Here is a 17,594-nt window from a genome sequence, read left to right as displayed (position 1 = left end):
CCCTGGCATGTCTCTTGTGATTTTAACAGCTGCATGACTGGCAGAAATCCAGCGAGGGAGGCTTTCCACATAATTACATCCGCCTGCCAGGAAAAAAAGAAGAAGCACCTTCTGAATTTCTGCTTCTAATACATGTGCCCGGCCAGAATTAAAAGGTTGTCCACACTGCTTGGAGGTTGAATCTCTACCACTGCATATTTAAAAAAAAAAATTCTAAGAAGTCCGTAGTCCTGTCCCTTCCTCACTTGGACTCAGTTTGACTACTACAGGACTTGTTGTTTTTAAGCCTTGAAAGTGTGTTGTTTAGGAACACAGAACAGAGGAATGCCGGAAGGGCCTTATACTGGATCAGACCATCAGCCTCCTGATTGGCAGCTGCTCTGATGGGCTTCAGACAGGAGTTTTTCCCAGCCTGGAAAAAAGGATTTTCCTAATCCTTTTGCAGGCAAACCATGTTCTCCACCACTGAACTATGGTCCTTTCCTTAAAAATAAAGCAAGCTTCCAGTCCTCATGACTCTGAATAAAGAACTGATTTTAAGACGAACATAAGAGATCGCCTTTTACCAGCTCAGACCATTGGTCCATCTAGCTCCCCCTCCCTGCCCCAGTTCTAAAAGGTTGAAATGCCTAAGGCTTAATTACTGGCTAGAAGAGCTTTAAGCTAAAAGAAGCTGGCATTTGTTGTTATTTTAACCCCACCCCTTTTGCCTTTGGCCCCGCCCACCACTGGCATGAGCCCCCCCCCCCCCCCGAGAGACACCCTGAAATTGAATTTGGACCTTGGGCTGAAAGAGGTTCTATGCTGACCCATAACAACTCTCCAGGCTTTGAGATGGGGGTCTTTCTCAGCCCTACCTGGCAATGCCGGGGCTTGAACCTGGGACCTTCTACATACAAAGCAGGGGCTCTACCACTGAGCTACAACCGTGGTACATCATGTGAACAGGGATAAAGACTCAGCCTGTTTCTGTTGTGTTTATGGCATTTTTTTTTCCTGGCCCAGCCCCTCTGCCTTTTAAATTTTATTTATTTATTTATTTATTTATTTATTATTATTATTATTTATCACATTTCTATATTGCCCAATAGCCAAAGCTTTCTAGGCAGTTCACAGCAATTAAAACCACAAAATGCATCATAAAATACAACATAAAATGTAAAAGCTTAAAACTACAATAAAAAAGAACAACCCACAATTAAACCTAGCAACAGTGCAACCCACAATTAAACCTAGCAACAATGCAGATTTAAAATACAATCACAGATTTACAACAGCAGAGCTAAAAGACGAAAACGCCTGGGAAAATGCAAAGGTCTTCACCTGGAGCCAGACAGAGCACAATGTAGGAGCCAGGCAAGCCTCTCTGGGAAGCTCATTCCACAGTTGGGGTGCCACAGCAGAAAAGGCCCTCCTCCTGGTAGCCACCAGCCTCACTTTCTTTGGCAGGGGCTCCTGGAGAAGGACCTCTGAAGCCAGTCTTAGGATCTGGGCAGGTACATATTTACCAACCTGCACAGAAATTCAGCAGGTGAATGTTGTCTTCCCTGTGGGGAAAGACGTAACACACTGGGGGGCTTTTTACATTAGGAAAAAAGACAACTAAGGAATGGGGGGACATGACAGAGCTTTATAACTTTATGCACTGTGTGGAGAAAATGAATAGAGACATTTTTCTCTTCCCTCTCTATCATAATATGAGAACTTGGGGTCATCCAAATATATTGACTGGCAGCAGATTCAGCCCCCCTCCCCCACCCCATTAAAAAAAGGGACTTCTTCACACAGTACATAACTAACTGATGGAACTCCTTGCTACAGGATGGGGTGGCTATTGCATTCAAGCTGAACTGGATGGCATCTGGTTGGGCATGGTGTGGATGTTAGGGTGGAAGTGGACCCTTGTTCTGATCTGTCAGGACCCTTCTTACGTTCTCGTCCCAGCACTTTATCTCCATACCAGGAAAGTTACACCTGCTAAATCTCTGTGTCCAGCTGCCATTAAGCATGCAGGAGCAGGGCCAAGGGGAGGAGAGAGAAAAGGTGGCAACCCTACATCTTAACTGCCATTCCAGTTTTGCAGCTTTTGGCAGCAGCCGCTGGGATTTGGGAACGGCAGCGGTGCCAAAGCCACACGCCGATTCCAGGAGTTTTGCAACGTGCGAGAAAGGCATGTCTGCATTGCTTCAGGGAAAGGGCAGCATTCTGGCTACTCCTATCCTGACGTAACTAACAATTTTCATTCCCACAAGCTGGATTTGTTGAAGCGTTTCAGTGGCTCACAAGGACTGCAGTGCCAGCCAGCACTTGCTAGCACAAACCTAGGCAACAGCAGCTGGGGCGAACAGCTAAAAGTCTTGTATTCTTTCCCTTCTTCCTCTACGACGCGGTTCATGGTTACAAGCCTATTGCTTTCGGTCCATCTGGTTGTACTTCTAGTCCTGGCCAAAGCACTTGGAACGAAGAGTCGTCTGGTGAAATTTAGGATTCCGTATCTGCCCATGGACCAAAGCACAAAATGGGTAAGATGATCTTCACCAAAAAGAAAAAAGAAAAAAAAGAAACATGCTTTGCTGTTGTAAGACTATGCAAACTTTTGAGTTGCACAGGATTCTTCAGGATATGTTGGTGCAAATGCCAATGTTTGCGTAACATAGAACTCTTTATTGTGAACCATCACCTTTTGGTATTAAGCCCAGGCAGGGTGGAAAAAAATCTCTGGTGTGGTGCCTGATCCCTGGGTTTCTAGAATGTCGATGCCAAGAGACCTTGAACATTCTATACAGCCCTGATAGAGGAAGGACAATAGCGGCAGAGCACACGCTTTGCACGCAGAAGGCTCCAGGTTTAATTGCTGGCACCTCCGGTTAAAAAAGGATCAGGTAGGAAGTGGTGTAAATGCCAGTGTTTGAATTACATAGAGGTCATCCTTTGCTAATAAGCCCAGGGCACCACCAGACAGGGAATAACCAATACTGGGCTATGTGAATCCATAATCTGACTGGATATAAGGCAGCTCTCTATGTTCCTAATGACTGCAACGGAAGAATCTGTGTCTACTGATTATTACCATTATTAAAAGATGACTGATTATTAAAATATTGTTTCCTTGCATGGCACTTGGGCTTTTCCAAGAGTGTGAGGCATGAGACGTTGATAGAATACACACACCCCTGGCCCAGTGTTTGCATACGTCAACTGAGCTAAGGAGGCAGCGTGCAGACCTGCCTCTCCCTCATAATGCCCAAGACTGCGGACAGGTTTGGTGCCACCTGTATGTTTATGTTGCTTGACAGGGAAGTGGCCAGTAGGGTAACCACTTGCTTTGTCTAGGAAATTCTGATATCCTTGCTGTGCCTCCCCTGTCCCACCCGCAACACAAACATATCCGACCATTGCAGGAATTTACATGAAGCAAAGACAAAGAGCTCACCAGAGGAAGACAGATGCAATAGAAAGCGCAAGCTCAGAGCAGCTCTCTTTGCTGCAACGTAAGACCTGCGTACTTCCATCTTTGCAACTAAAATGACAGATATGCTTATTGGTGAATCGAATGCTGGCTCAGCCATCTTCTGCTCTGATGCTTCCTCCTTTCACTGCATGAACATTTATACATTTATCTGTTCATATTCATGTTTATCTGTTCATTTGTTCTTGTTAATGAAATAATAACACTCTTGAGAGCCAGTGCATCGCAGTGGTTCAAATACTGAACTACGACTGGGAAGACCCAGGTTCAAATCCCCACTCAGCCATGAAGCTCTCCTAGTGGCCTTGGGCCAGTCATTACCTCTCAGCCTAGCCTACCTTACAGGGTTGTTGTGAGAATAAAAGCGGTTGGGGAGAACCTTTGGATTTGCTAGCTGACCTGAAAGCACATCTTGAAGGGTGTGATAAAAATAGCTTAAATAAATAAATAATGCATCTTTTCAAAATGCAAAACTGCTTTGGGTGTGGTGGAGGGAGGGGATTTGTAATGACATCACAAAGGGCCAACTAATCAGCACTTGTGCCCAGCTGAGTTCTCCTTCAAACTTGCAGAACTGTGCTGTGGTTTTTCCTCTTCCCCAGAGCATAACCCAGGAAAGGTATCTTTGGTCTGATGAATGCAGTGAGGGCACTTCCACTATGGCCTTGATGCACTAACTAGGTTACCTCTCTCATCACCCTCTGACTGCCAGTTTGTTTTGTCTTAAAGCTGCTTTGCACATTACAGGGATGCGAAAACAGCATAAATGGTAAGTAACTTGCACATCCTCTTTTCACAATTCCCCATGTGTAACATGCAAATGAGGGAGTCCTGTATCTCTTTGGCTATGACATTTGTTCCAAGCGTGTGTGGAGTTTATGCTGTTCTGTTCAGTCGTTCAGTCGTGTCCGACTCTTCGTGACCCCATGGACCATAGCACGCCAGGCCTTCCTGTCCTGCGCTCTCTCCCGGAGCGTGCTCAAGTTCATATTCATTGCATCCGTGATGCTATCTAGCCATCTCATCCTCTGCCGTCCCCTTCTCCTTTTGCCTTCAGTCTTTCCCAGCATCAGGGTCTTTTCCAGGGAGTTTTCTCTTCGCATTAGGTGGCCAAAATATTGGAGCTTCAGCTTCATTATCTGTCCTTCCAATGAGCACTCAGGGTTGATTTCCTTTAGGATGGACTGATTGGACCTCCTTGCAGTCCAGGGGACTCGTAAGAGTCTTCTCCAGCACCACAGTTCGAAAGCATCAATTCTTCGGCGCTCAGCCTTCCTTATAGTCCAGCTCTCACAGCCATACATTACTACTGGGAAAACCATAGCTTTGATTAGACGGACCTTTGTCGGCAAGGTGATGTCTCTGCTTCTTACTATGCTGTCTAGGTTGGCCATAGCTTTCCTCCCAAGGAGCAAGCGTCTTTTAATTTCATGGCTACAGTCACCGTCTGCGGTGATCTTGGAGCCCAAGAAAGTAAAATCTGTCACTGCTTCCATTTCTTCCCCTTCTATATGCCAGGAAGTGATGGGGCCAGATGCCATGATCTTCGTTTTTTTAATGTTGAGTTTCAAACCAGCTTTTGCACTCTCCTCTTTCACCCTCAACAAGAGGCTCTTGAGATCCTCTTCGCTTTCTGCCATTAGGGTGGTATCGTCTGCATATCGGAGGTTGTTGATAATTCTCCCAGCAATCTTAATTCCGACCTCTGATTCATCCAACCCGGCATTTCTCATGATGTACTCTGCATATAAGTTAAATAAGCAGGGTGACAATATGCAGCCTTGTCGTACTCCTTTCCCAATTTTGAACCAATCGGTTGTTCCATGTCTGGTTCTGACTGTTGCTTCTTGACCCTCATACAGGTTTCTCAGGAGACAGGTAAGGTGGTCTGGTACTCCCATCACTTTAAGAATTTGCCACAGTTTGTTGTGATCCACACAATCAAAGGCTTTAGCGTAGTCAATGAAGCAGAAATAGACGTTTTTCTGGAATTCTCTTGCTTTCTCCATGATGCAGCGAATGTTGGCGATTTGATCTCTAGTTCCTCTGCCTCTTCGAAACCCAGCTTGTACTTCCGGTAGTTCTCGGTTCACATACTGCTGAAGCCTAGCTTGTAGGATTTTGAGCATCACCTTGCTGGCATGTGAAATGAGCGCAATTGTGCGGTAGTTTGAACACTCTTTGGCGTTGCCCTTCTTTGGAATTGGAATGTAAACTGACCTTTTCCAGTCTTGTGGCCACTGTTGAGTGTTCCAGATTTGTTGGCATATTGAATGCAGCACTTTAACAGCATCATCTTTTAGGATTTTAAATAGCTCGGCTGGAATACTGTCATCTCCACTAGCTTTGTTGTTACTAATGCTTCCTAAGGCCCACTTGACTTCACTCTCTAGGATGTCCGGCTCAAGTTCAGTGACCGCACTATCATGGTTATCAGGGACATTCAGATCTTTCCTGTATAGTTCTTCTGTGTATTCTTGCCACCTCTTCTTAATCTCATCTGCTTCTGTTAGGTCCCTGCCTTCTTTGTCCTTTATCATGCCCGTCTTTGCACAAAACGTTCCCTTGAGATCTCCGATTTTCTTGAAGAGATCTCTAGTCTTTCCCATTCTGTTGTTTTCCTCGATTTCTTTGCATTGTTCATTTAAGAAGGCCTTCTTGTCTCTCCTTGCTATTCTCTGGAACTCTGCATTCAGTTGGCTATATCTTCCCCTTTCTCCCTTACTTTTCGCTTCCCTTCTTTCGTGAGCTACTTGTAAAGCCTCATCAGACAGCCACTTGGCTTTCTTGCATTTCTTTTTCTTTGGGATGGATTTCGTTGCTGCCTCCTGAACAATGTTACGGACCTCCGTCCATAGTTCCTCAGGCACTCTGTCTATCAGGTCTAATCCCTGAAATCTATTCCTCACCTCCACTGTATATTCATCAGGGATATGATTTAGGTTATACCTGAACAGTTTAGTGGTTTTCCCGACGTTCTTCAATTTAAGCCGAAATTTTGCAAGAAGCAGCTCATGATCTGAGCCACAGTCAGCTCCAGGTCTTGTTTTTACTGACTATATGGAGCTTCTCCATCTTTGGCTGCAAAGGACATAATCAATCTCATTTCGATATTGACCATCTGGTGACGTCCATGTGTAGAGTCGCCTCTTGTGCTGTTGGAAAAGAGTGTTTGCTATGATCAGCATGTTCTCTTGGCAAAACTCTATTAGCTTTTGTCCTGCTTCATTTTGTACACCAAGGCCATGCCTGCCTGTTATCCCGGTGATTTCTTGACTTCCTACTTTAGCATTCCAATCCCCTATGATGAAGAGGACATCTTTTTTTGGTGTTAGTTCTAGAAGGTGTTGTAGGTCTTCATAGAACCGATCAACCTCAGCTTCTTCGGCCTCAGTGGTTGGGGCATAGACTTGAATTACTGTGATGTTGAATGGTTTGCCTTGGATTCGTACTGAGATCATTCTATCATTTTTAAGATTGTACCCCAGTACTGCTTTTCCCACCCTTTTGTTGACTATGAGTGCTACTCCATTTCTTCTAAGGGATTCTTGCCCACAATAGTAGATATGATGGTCACCTGAATTAAATTCGCCCATGCCTGTCCATTTGAGTTCGCTGATTCCCAAGATGTCGATGTTCAATCTTGCCATCTCATGTTTGACCACCTCCAGCTTACCTTGATTCATTGATCTGACATTCCAGGTTCCTAAACAATATTGTTCTTTACAGCATCGGATTTTCTTTTCACCACCAGACACATCCACAGCTGAGTGTCCTTTCGGCTTTGGCCCAGCCGCTTCACTCTTTCTGGCGCTACTTGGAAATACCCTCTGCTCTTCCCCAGTAGCATATTGGACACCTTCCGACCTGAGGGGCTCATCTTCCGGCGTCATCTCTTTTAGCCTTGTGATACGTTCCATGGGGTTTTCTTGGCAAGAATACTGGAGTGGGTTGCCATTTCCTTCTCCAGTGGACCACATTTTGTCAGAACTCTCTGCCATGACCTGTCCGTCTTGGGTGGCCCTGCACGGCATAGCTTATGGCTTCACTGAGTTACGCAAGCCCCTTCGCCACAACAAGGCAGTGATCCATGAAGGGGGGAGTTTATGCGCCTTACCACAATAATATCACTTATTACTTGTTTGAGTCTTCAGATCACTCTCTCAATGGGGACCAATGTGGCATAGTGGTTAGAGTCAGACGAGGACTGGGACCACCTGGCCTCAAATTCCCACTCCGCCATGAAGCTCACTAGGTGACCCTAGACTCTCTCACTCAGCCTAACCATCCTCGCAGGGTTGTTGTAAGGATAACAGGGGGTGGGGGGAAGAACCATGCCACTTTGAATCCCTTGGAGGAAAGGTGAAATATAAAAATAAATATGTCTCAGTAATCCTTACAACAGCCCGATAAGATAGACCGGTATTACACCCATATTGCAGATGGAAGGCTGAAGATGAGCAATTAGTGTCTTCCCTAAGGCTGCCTGGTGACTTGATGGCTGAGGTGAAACTGAATAGTGAATTTCCTGTCTATATCACAGACTTAAACTGGTTCAATAGGCATTCCCCCTCCCCATAGAACTCTGGGAATTGTAATCTACAAGGGCCTCTAGCATAAGCACAAGCAAGGTTTTGAGCCACATAGAGTTCTGGAGGGGTCTGTGTAGCTCAAACATTTACAGTGAGTACATCAGCCTTCCCTGACCTGGTGCTCTCCAGATGTGTTGGACTACAACTCCCAGCATGGATGGGTATGATGGGAGTTGTAGTTCAACCCATCTGGAGGGCACCAGGTTGGGAAAGGCTGGGGTACATCATCTCCACTGAGGCTTGTCTTGGAGGGACTCCAGAACACCTTATTCTTATTAGGCTGCGTGGACAATACTCTTCTTTTAGGAAAACAGGCAAAAAGGGAGGCAGGAAACATCCTGGGTACCTGGTTGTCTAGAAATGTGAATTCTTTACTCAGCTCTATATAGGCCTGGTGCCTTAAAGAAAATAAAAGCTGGTGGCAAGACCCATAAAACAGAGCCTGGCACCCAGAAATTTGAAAATATTTTTCCAGGCCCGAAAGGATGCCAAAAGTTGAAACTAGATTCTGAGTCCCAGATGTGTAGACCCATGTAAGAGGAAGGCCTGTCGAGGGTGTTTCCCCGCAGCCACCTCTGTGCGTTGTGGGGCAATGGAGAGAGCTGAACGCCTTTGCTGAATCCGAGCGGGTGGCGAAGTGGCCGTGGGCCCCACCAGCTGGAAGTCAGCCCGGGCTTAGCTTCCTCCTGTGGTTACCCTGCACCAGCATGGCAATGCAAAGAGCCATTATTCCTTTCTGCCACCACTATTAAAGTAAACAACCGCAATACACCACCCTTAATTTTTATTTTGCCAGCAGACCTTTACGAAATAGATCTTTATATACTCAGGTGTGTTTTAATTTCACCAGTGAGGAACAGGTGGGTTACTCCTTAGCTTAAAACATGCATTAAGTACATCTTAGCCTTCCCTTTAATAATATATGGAGACCAAGATTTCCACCCCTAACCTGCCCACATACACACATTAAACATGGGGTGGGGGGCAGTGGGGAGGTTGAAGACTTGGTCTAACAGCATGCATACCCCTCCTCCCTCAACTGTCACCACCAGCAGCCATTCCAGCAGGCTGTATTGAGGGAGATGAGAAGGGGAGCCAGGGCCATTCCAGCAGCCCTGCTGAAAGACTTAAGGCACAGTCCTCTGTGTTTAGACAGAAAAAGTCCTACAACTCCCAGCATGCCCCTGCCACCCATGCTGGCTGGGGCATGCTGGGAGTTGTAGGACATTTTTCTGTCTAAACATGCATAGGATTGCATCCTTAATTCCCCCCCCTTCCTTTCCCATTCCTTTTTCCTTGCATGCTGTAACCTTTTAAATTGCACGCCTATGGGCAGGGACTGTTGTCTTTTACTGACTATTTGCAGCTCCACCCAGGGAGCTTTTTTGGCTGAGGAGCAGGATAAAAATGCTCTCAATAAATAAATCAACCAACCAACCAACCAACCAATGGAAAGTGGACCACTTAACAGATCACCCTGACCACTTTGCATCACTCATTCTTCTTGGAAGGAGTGTTAAAGTTAACTACAAACCCTGAAGTCTGCTATCTCTTCAAACCCTCAGCCAAAGCTCTGTGCCACGAAACCCAGGTTCTGTGCTGCCACCTGCAAGTGTGCGCTTGACATGTCCAGTCGAGGTCCTCGTGCAACCCTGCAAAGAAACGTGCACAAATGATTTGCTGGACATTTTACAACCCCCTGCCAAATTCCAACGTATCTTAGGAGAGTAAAATGTCTGCAAACAAAAACGTGCTGGGGTATGCTGGGAATTGTAGGACTTTCCCCCCCCCTCTGAACATGCATAGGATTGCACCCAAAGTCTATTCTTTGCATCAAATGTTAGTGGTGGTAGGGAACCCGGGACATTTTTTTACTCCAATACTTTCCAGGGCAGGGACAAAAAAGCACCTCAATAGCAAAATTCTATAAGGGCACCATCCTATGCATGTTTAGACAGGAAAAAAAGTCCTACAATTTCCAGCACTACGGGAGCTATAGGACCTTTGTCTGTCTAAACATGCATAGGGTTGCACTTTTAATTTTGTGGGATATTTTGTCTGTTCTCCCTGATCTTCATGGGTATCCTATAAACCAAATGGAGCCTAAAGTCTCTCTCATGTGGTCCTTTAAACCATAGCTGCTTCTTCCTGTCCCATAACATACCTTTCTCCTGCATGGTGCGGTGTGTAAAGCGGCCTTCCCCAACTGGATCCCTCTAGATGTGCTGGGCTGCAATTCCCATTATTCGCACTGATGGGATTTTGTGGCCTAACACATGGGGGGGGAGGGCAGTTGGGGAAAGATGGTGTAGGGTGTTGGAACAGGATAAGGGAAACTTGGGTTCAAATCCCCATTCGGCCCTGAAACCTGCTGGGTGACCTTGGTCCAGTTGTCTCTTAGCCCAGCCTACCCCACAGGGTTCCTGGGAGGATAAAATGTTCACAGGCCTGAGCTCTTTGGCAGAAGGGTGGGAGAAAAATGTTATACAATAAACAAACAAACACCCCAATTCCAGCTGCAGTCAGGCTGGAATGTCTGGCAGCCAGGTGCATTTGGAAGGTGATGGTCTCCAGGGTTGCAGAGGAAATGTTTTCCAAGTCCACGCTAATAGGGGCCTCTCCTGTTTCTTCTCAATGGTTAGTGGAGCAATTTCCACTAGGGAAATGGCACCAGAAAAAATAATTAAAATGCCCCCCCTCCCCGCACGCGCGCACACACGTACCATAGACCCAAGCCAAGTTCCTTCCACCACACCACCACTCCCTGCAACTTTTCTTAAGCAAACAAAAAGATGTTGGAAGATCTTCTGATGTGTCTCCTATGTCATGTATAGTTTGGCCTTCACCAATGTCATTCACAGCTCTGCAAAGATCTTTTAGTGTGAAGCACCAGAGATTGGACCTGGGACATTCTGCATGCAAAGCATGGGCTCTGCCATTGAGCTCCAGCCCCTCCGGTAGCAGTTTGCCCATTCCTTCCTCAGAACAGGGACATCCCTGGGAAAGGAAAACAGGACCTCCCGCATGCAAGCAAGGACCATGCTCCCCTAGACCAACAAAGGCTGGGTGGTGTTGTGAAGCCCGTGCTGGATCGCAGGACTTTGGGATTAGCAGGGACGCTGAGGTCATCTGCCATGCTGTCGCCCTCAGACTACCCTGTTCCCTCTGAGCAATCCTCACAGCAGCTCAGGAGACATGGATTTTCCCAGCAACAATACATTGTTCCCTGTTGTAATGCAAGGGATCTGGAGTGGAGGCTGGGTCTGGAATGGGCAGTTAAGAACCATTAGCTTTACAAAAGACCTGCTCCTGGCAGAGATAAAAGCTACTAGAAAAAGGAAAGGAAAGGTTCCTCCTGTGCAAGCACCAAGTCATTACTGACCCCTAGAGGGATGCTGCTTACACTGGCATTTTCATGGCAGACTATAGCGGGGTGGTTTGCCATTGCCTTCCCCAGTCGTGCCTACCTTTCCCCCCAGCAAGCTGGGTACTCATTTTACCGACCTCGGAAGGATGGAAGGCTGAGTTGACCTGAGCCGGCTACCTGGGACCCAGCTTCCGCTGGGATCAAACTCAGGTTGTGGGGAGAGTTTCAGCTGCAATACAGCCGCCTACCTCTCTGCACCACACGAGGCTCGTTAATGTGGGTCAACACAGCTGCCAGAATTTTTGGACTCTCCTTGGGTGCCTGGTTATGGGGACTGTCATGACGAGCTCCCCTGCACCCCAAAAGGTGTGCCCCCTCCATATATGCATACCCCTCATAATATCTCTATTGGTGTTTATTCGTTCAATCACTTCCGACTCTTCGTGACTTCATGGACCAGCCCATGCCAGAGCTTCCTGTCGGCCGTCGCCTCCCCCAAGGTCGAGTACGTCACCTCCAGAATATCATCCATCCATCTTGCCCTTGGTCGGCCCCTCTTCCTTTGGCCTTCCACTTTCCCTAGCATCAGCATCTTCTCCAGTATATCTCTATAGTAAATGGAAAAAACGAAAGGAAAAAAAATCTTACAGCCTGCACTTCAAAGTTTACTGCTACACCACTGGAGCACCGATTCAGCATTTACTGATGGCTCACTGACCCACATCTCATTGCTGCATTAAGCAAGGCTGGCTGTATCGGCCCGAACACTCTTTGGTAGAGGCATTAGAATTCCCAACATGCTTATCTGCTTCTGCTCCTCTGCCTGTCATAGCAGCCTGACATACCAAAATCTAGCAGGTGAAACTTTTCCTCTCATCTTATCTTCATGCTAGGAAAAGCTTCACCTACTATGTCTGCTTGTGTCAGGCTGCTGTTATGGGCCTGCGGGGGAGGAGGTGAGGAAAAATTAAGAGATGCCAACCCTGCCCAGCACATGCCATCCTGCCCCAGCATGCATACAGCATGGAGCAAGTGAAACAATAACTTCACTTTTATTTGGCCTGGCTGATGTTAAAAGATGCTGGGAGGAAGCTTTTATATTATTAATATTTCTTACAGTTATATATATATACCATCTTTCAGGAGACAAATCCTACCAAGGTGGCTTGCAAGTAACAAAAAATAATAAGCTTTTGAATTACATAGAATTACATAATAAGCTTTAGAATTACATAGAGCTCTTTCTCACTATGGATGTTCAAGAGGAGTGTGTGTTTGTGCGTGTGTGTGGTGGGGAAGGTGAGACAGAATATGTCTTATTATGCCAGATCATGATATCAAGTGTTCACGCATCTCTACTCTTCACTTAGTCATACCTGCGTGATCAAAATGGAGAAAGGAAGCTGCCTGCAACAGATGCTTAAACAGATTACAAGCAGGGCATGACAGTAAGTTTTTTGGTTACACAAAGGCTCCTCCAACCAGGGATGTAGAAAACTATTATAACACCTTAGAAAATATAGGAATACTGCAGTAAGATATGCCAGTAACTTCTGCGTTGTTTGGGCCTGAGCGTTTAACTAAGCATTAGTACCAGGCTACAATGGGGTTCCCAACCCAGTGCTTCCTCTGGAACACTAACACAGAGGGGATCTGCAGGGGGGAATTAACAGGCAGGAAGGGGGGTGCTTAACCCTTCCTCCACCTGCCAATCCTCCCCCACAACCCTCCCGCTGTCCATTTTCCCTCAAGCAACCAGAAACAAGCCTGGCTTAGGGAAACTCAACATTAAAAAAACTAAGATCATGGCATCTGGCCCCATCACTTCCTGGCATATAGAAGGGGAAGAAATGGAAGCAGTGACAGATTTTACTTTCTTGGGCTCCAAGATCACCGCAGACGGTGACTGTAGCCATGAAATTAAAAGATGCTTGCTCCTTGGGAGGAAAGCTATGGCAAACCTAGACAGCATAGTAAGAAGCAGAGACATCACTTTGCCGACAAAGGTCCGTCTAATCAAGCCTATGGTTTTCCCAGTAGTAACGTATGGCTGTGAGAGCTGGACTATAAGGAAGGCTGAGCGCAGAAGAATCGATGCTTTCGAACTGTGCTGCTGGAGAAGACTCTTACGAGTCCCCTGGACTGCAAGGAGGTCAAATCAGTCCATCCTAAAGGAAATCACCCCTTAGCGCTCATTGAAAGGACAGATGCTGAAGCTGAAGCTCAAATATTTTGGCCACCTAATGCGAAGAGAAAACTCCCTGGAAAAGACCCTGATGCTGGGAAAGATTGAAGGCAAAAGGAGAAGGGGACAGCAGAGGATGAGATGGCTAGATAGCATCACCGATGCAATGCATATGAACTTCAGCACACTCTGGGAGAGAGTGGAAGACAGGAAGGCCTGGCGTGCTGTGGTCCATGGGGTCACGAAGAGTCAGACACGACTTATAACAACTGAACAACAACAACAGGGAATAAACGCGGGAGGCAGGGGAGATTGCGTGGGGAATAGGTGGGCAGGGGAGTGGTGAAGCACCCCTATGATCAAGGGGCTGGACCATTTCCCTTGTGAGAGAAGGTTACAACAACTCGGATTGTTTAGCTTGGAAAAATGGTGAGGGAGGGGAGACATGATAGAGGTGTACAAAACTATGCGTGGTGTGGAGAAAGTGGAGAGGGAGACATTTTTCTCCCTCTCTCATAATCCCATGAAGCTGATTGGCGGGAGATTCAGGACATATAAAAAGGCATCCTTCTTCACACAGTGTATACTCAAACTATGGAATTCACTACCACAAGATGTAGTGATGGCCACCATTTGGATGGCTTTAAAAGGGGGTTGGACAAATTCCTGGAGGATCAGACTATCAATGGTGACTAGTCCTGATGGCTCTATGCTGCCTTTAGTATCAGAGGCAGGATGCCTATGTACTCCAGTTGCTGGGGAACATGGTGGGAGGGTGCTGATGCACTTGTGTTCTGCATGTGGTTTTCCCATAGGCAGCTGGTTGGCCAGTGTGTGAACAGAATGCTGGACTAGATGGACCCTTGGTCTGATCCAGCATCAGGGCTCTTATGTTCTTACGTCCTGTGCCCCGATTTTTCTCTGCAATTGCTTCTGTATCCCCATTACTGTTAACTAGCAAACACATGTTTGCCAATGTAATGTGTACTTCTGCTCTTTGAGAGCCCTTGAGAGGCGAAGAACTACTGAGTTAGATGTGGAATAGATTTATGAATTCGTAGTTTCTGCTACTTTCTTTGTTTTTGTTTGTCAAAGTTCATATCAAAGATTAATTAAAGTGGGTGGGGGGAAGCAATAAACTTCATGAGAGGATCAACGTTCAGGGATGGCATCAGGAAGGCTAAAGCTGAGAACAAGCTGAGGTTAGCAAGGGATGCTAAAAGCAACAAAAGGGCTTTCTTCAGATATGTGCATGGTAAAAGACAGAGGAAAGAAATGGTGGTTCAACTATTAAATAAGGATGGCAAAATGATAACAGATGACAAGGAAAAGGCAGAGGTGCTCAATTCCTACTTTGGCTCAGTCTTCTCCCAAAAGAGGGTCTATTACCCCCCTGGCAAAGGCGAAGTGCAGGCTGAAGGGGCAGGATTGCAGCTTGAGATTGATAGGCATATGGTCAAGGATCACCTAATTACTTTGAAGGAGTTCAAATCTCCAGGGCCAGATGAACTGCATCCTAGAGTAATAAAGGAACTGGCAGAAAAATTCTTAGAACCACTGTCTATTCTTTGAGAAATCATGAGTGCCAGATGATTGGAGGAGGGCTAATGTTGTCCCTATCTTCAAAAAGGGCAAAAAGGAGGAACCTGGGAACTACAGACCAGTCAGTCTGACATCAATCCCTGGGAAAATTCTGGAGCAGATTATAAAGCAGTCAGCCTGTAAGCACCTTGAAAACAATGCAGTGATTACTTGAAGCCAACATGGATTTGCCAAGAACAAATCCTGCCAGACAAATCTGATCTCATTTTTGGATCAAGTAACCTCCCTTGTGGACTGTGGGAATGCTGTAGACATAATATACCTCGACTTCAGCAAAGCTTTCGACAAAGTGCCCCATGATATCCTGTTGAGCAAACTAGCTCAAAGTGAGCTAGATGAAACAACGATCTGGTGGATCCACAGTTGGCTACAGGATCGGACTCAAGGAGTGCTTATCAATGGGATCTTCTCAGACTAGGGAGACGTAAGGAACGGGGTACCGCAAGGCTCAGTCCTGGGCCCAGTGCTCTTCAACATTTTTATTAATGCCTTGGAGGAGGAGCAGGGAATGCTGATCAGATTTAGAGATGACACAAAACTGGGTGGGATAGCTAATACCCTGAAGGACAGAAACAGAATTCAAAGTGATCTTGATAGGCTGGAATGCAGGGCAGAAAACAACAGAATTACATTTACTAGGGATAAATGCCAAGTTCTGCACCTAGGAAAAAGAAACCAAATACACGGTTACAAGATGGGGGATACTTGGTTCAACAGTACTACAAGCAAGAAGGATCCTGGAATTGTAGATCACAAGCTGAATATGAGCCAACAATGTGATGTGGCTGCAAAAAAGGCAAATGCTATTTTGGGCTGCATTAATAGAAGCATAGCTTCCAAATCCCAGGAATTACTAGCTCCCCTCTACTCAGCACTAGTGAGGCCTCATCTGGAGTACTGTGTCCAGTTCTGGACGCCACACTTTCAGGAGGATGCAGACAAACTGGAGAGGGTTCAGAGGAGGGCAACAAAGATGATCAGGGTACTGGAAACACAGAACTGGAAGAGAGACTGAAAGAACTGGGCACATTTAGCCTTGAGAAGTGTGAGGGGAGATATGATAGCGCTCTTCCAGTACTTGAAATGCTGTCACAGAGAGGAAGGCCAGGATCTCTTCTTGATCATCCCAGAGTGCAGGACATGGAATAATGGGCTCAAGTTACAGGAAACCAGATTTCAGCTGAACATTAGGAAAAACTCCCTGACAGTTACAGCAATACCACAATGGAACCAATTACCTAGGGAGGTAGTACGGTCTCCCACACTGGAGGCATTCAAGATGAAGCTGGACAGCCATGTGTCAGGGATGCTTTGATTTAGATTCCTGCATTGAGCAGGGGGTTGGACTCGATGGTCTTATAGGCCCCTTCCAACCCTACTATTCTATGAGCCACTATGTATTCATGGCACTCAGGCATAAGAGTTAAATTTAGAGCATCCATGTCCCAAAGCAGTATTCTTCAAGTACCAGATGCTGGGAGCAAACAGCAGGTGATGGTTTCCACTTTCGTACTCTGCTTTACAAGCTTCCAGAGGCACCTGGCAGGCAGAATGCTGGACCGTAGTCTAATCCCACAGCTCAGATATTACATTCATCATCAGAGGTTCTTCTCTGGGAACCTGAAGTTAGGAAGCTGGTGGGGAGAGGGGGGCATTTTGGTAAGGGCACCTCCATCTCTGGAATGCTTTTCTGAGGGAGGCTTGTCTGGCGCTTACTCTTACATAATTTCAGTGCCAAAGGCCTTCTTAAGATTTTCCCAGGCCTTTTAAAATGTCAGCTGAATTCTGTGATTTTTATTATCTGCTGTTTTACATCTTGCTGTGCTATGCTGCTAATTTATTTTTCTGAATTTTATTCCATTTATTTTTAATGTTGTAGGCTACCTTGAAAGAAATTGCTGAAAGGGTGGGGCACAATTGTTAATAAATAAATAAAATAATCCAGCAAGGCAATTCTTATGTGGTTATTATATTAACAAAGCTGGAGACTAATCCTGAAAGCACAGTAAACCACTATCAGGGAGAGCCTATGTATGTTTACTTGAAAGTAAGTCAGTAGGGCTTACTCCCAAGCAAGTGTGCATAGGATGGCAGACTACAGCTAGTATACACACTTGCCTAGGAGTAAGTCCTACTGAACTCAATGAAGCTTACTTCTGAGTGTAGAATTGCTCTGTAAAGCTTTGATCCAGCTCTTGATCCTTTTAACCCATGGAACTAATTGCAACAGGATTTTATGAAGTGGGTCAGCAGTATTCAACATTTCAAAACTAAATGATATAGCAAATTCAAAGAGGATTGGAAGATTAATGGATAATATCCAAGGAAATCAAGGGGTAGAATTCTTTACACTTCAGACTGCTAGAAATTCTGAATAAG

The 17,594-nt window shown here is 45.9% G+C and overlaps 2 long non-coding RNA genes across 2 annotated transcripts in view; one reads left to right on the top strand and one right to left on the bottom strand.

The window, feature by feature from the left end:
- Positions 1 to 2,154: 2,154 nt before the first annotated feature.
- Positions 2,155 to 17,166, top strand: LOC146351743 (uncharacterized). The gene is made up of 3 exons (XR_014789646.1): positions 2,155 to 2,522; positions 12,799 to 12,876; positions 13,466 to 17,166. It is a non-coding gene; the product is annotated as an uncharacterized LOC146351743 (long non-coding RNA).
- Positions 9,525 to 17,594, bottom strand: part of LOC146351742 (uncharacterized) — a 19,091-nt gene continuing 11,021 nt past the window's right edge. The window contains exons 2-3 of the long non-coding RNA XR_014789645.1: positions 11,820 to 12,036; positions 9,525 to 9,713 (exon numbers count right to left, since the gene is read on the bottom strand). This is a non-coding gene — a long non-coding RNA (uncharacterized LOC146351742). The remainder of the gene's footprint in view (positions 9,714 to 11,819; positions 12,037 to 17,594) is intronic.

The sequence above is a fragment of the Heloderma suspectum genome, chromosome 3 (genome assembly GCF_057233095.1).
Source record: "Heloderma suspectum isolate Gila_16-S chromosome 3, 16-S_ref, whole genome shotgun sequence".
NCBI lineage: Eukaryota > Metazoa > Chordata > Lepidosauria > Squamata > Helodermatidae > Heloderma > Heloderma suspectum.
This window is presented reverse-complemented; position numbering and strand designations above follow the sequence as displayed.